The sequence below is a fragment of the Vicia villosa genome, linkage group LG6, assembly GCF_029867415.1.
Source record: "Vicia villosa cultivar HV-30 ecotype Madison, WI linkage group LG6, Vvil1.0, whole genome shotgun sequence".
NCBI lineage: Eukaryota > Viridiplantae > Streptophyta > Magnoliopsida > Fabales > Fabaceae > Vicia > Vicia villosa.
In genome coordinates, this window is record NC_081185.1 from 91,917,118 (window position 1) to 91,919,178 (window position 2,061).

At 29.8% G+C, this 2,061-nt stretch overlaps 1 pseudogene; it reads right to left on the reverse strand.

The window, feature by feature from the left end:
* Positions 1 to 319: 319 nt before the first annotated feature.
* Positions 320 to 1,320, reverse strand: LOC131609320 (probable glutathione S-transferase; annotated as a pseudogene).
* Positions 1,321 to 2,061: the final 741 nt, after the last annotated feature.

The window sequence follows — 2,061 nt, forward strand, 5'->3', positions numbered from 1 at the left end:
ATAGAGGTTGTATATAACTAAGCTAAATTACTAACTCTCTAGATTAAAGGGAACATAGAATAACTAAATAAAACTAATTATTTGAAGAGTTATCTATAGAAACTAATGATATTATTTTATGATTATTTTCAAGAAGTTAAAACTCTTTTTTGATATGTTGTACACTAAATATATTATGTGATACATTCAATGGTTTCCATTTCACTAAACGTAATTAGAATCGATATTTATATTGAATCCATTTAAGGTTGCGGCTACTTCTAGTTTCATGAGCATAAGAATAAGATAGAAAGATGCCTTTTTCTTTAGAAATCATATATTAAAAAACCAAAACAATTTCCTTAGATTTCTCGGTGAAAATCTCACATTACAAAACACACTATTTTGAAATGAAATCCTATAGGACAGATACTAATAAACTTGAAATTCAGAATCAAAGTACTCTATAACATGGTTTATTTTGAAGCATTAAAAAGGCTCTCATAGCGACCTTTGTGTAAGGCAAAAAGTGGTTCTCTAGGAGGCAGACTTTTCTTCACCACAGGATGGTTGAGAAATTCTTTGCTCCATTTATAAAGTTTTGGAAACTTTTCAGCAGTAAACAATTGCAACCCTGATACATCTTGAACCAAAGGGATCCAAAAAGCTATGAACACAGCAGCAATATCCACAAAGTCAATCTCTTCTCCCCCAAAGAACTTGTCCTTCAACTCATTCTCAAGAACCTGAAGTGCCTCAGATGATTCTGCAATATTCTTCTCACGCTCTTTCTCATCAACTGTGAAAGCAGATTTGAACGAAGCAGCCACAATCTGAACAATTCATAAATGAACTATTTCAAACCAACATTAGAGAGTACAAAAGCTAAAAAAATATGAAAGATTAAGTTACCTTGTCATCATCTATGAACTTTGACCAGAAACGAGCCAAGGTTCTTTTGTAAGGATCAGAAGGCAAGATTGGATTTTGTTTTCCAAGTTTCATCAATGTATTCAAGAATAACAAGGGACTCTAATATGGGTTTCTCATTATGAACCAAAACTGGAACCTTTTTATAAACTGGATTATATTTGAGAAGAAGCTCACTCTTGTTGCTCAAGTTTTCTTCGAGAATTTCGTATTCAATTCCCTTTAGGTTTAGAGCAATATTTACTCTGCACACAAACGGGCTTCCAAGAGGTCCTAAAAGTTTCACTTCTTCCTGGTTTGTAGCCATTGCAGCACTTCAATTGGTGTGTGAGTCTTAAGGTTCTGTGGTCTTTTATTGAGTTTGGAAGAGTAATTTTTTCAATATCTCACTAGTTGACTAGGTCTCGTTAAAGAAAAGAAAACTGAAAAGTGAGAAAATAATTGATGCCTTGACTATCAAGACAGTGGAAATGAAGTGATGTCATGGGTTACACCACAAATTTATTTATAAATAAAAATAATTGAATTAAATGTGATTAAATTGAAAAACTTTCCCAAACTATCCTTCTTTTTTATTTTATTCATCAAAATATCATACTTAATTTTTCACTTATTAGCAAATTCTCATAAATTCAAACAATTTTGTTTCTATTACTAAAGGCCCCAATGTTTTGGAGGGTTTTCTGAAAATTCAATAGGACGCGTCCAATATTTGGGAGGGCATATATTATTTTTACTTTTTATTATTTATGATTTTCTAGTAGGTTTTTTTGCGAAAATTATTTTCAACGGAATTTTTTGTTAATTTTTTAAATAAATGGTTTTGTAAAATATGGTTTTTGTTAAAATCTATTGGATATTCGGTTAGATATTATTTCTTTAATAAAATTTACGTAAGAAAATCTGAATAAAAATAAAATATAATAAAATAGTTTAATAATAGTACACAGTTAGTGTAAAAAAAGATTATACATATATTTAATTAGAATATTTTAAAGTGGCAAATCACAAAAGTATTTTAAAATTTATAGTGTAACTTGGCGCTTTACATTGTCTCTGACAGTGTAAAAATAATTTACACTGTCAGTGCACCATTTTTTTTAATTAAAAAAGTGAAATCCGAGGACCACAAATTCAATTTGCAGGTACATT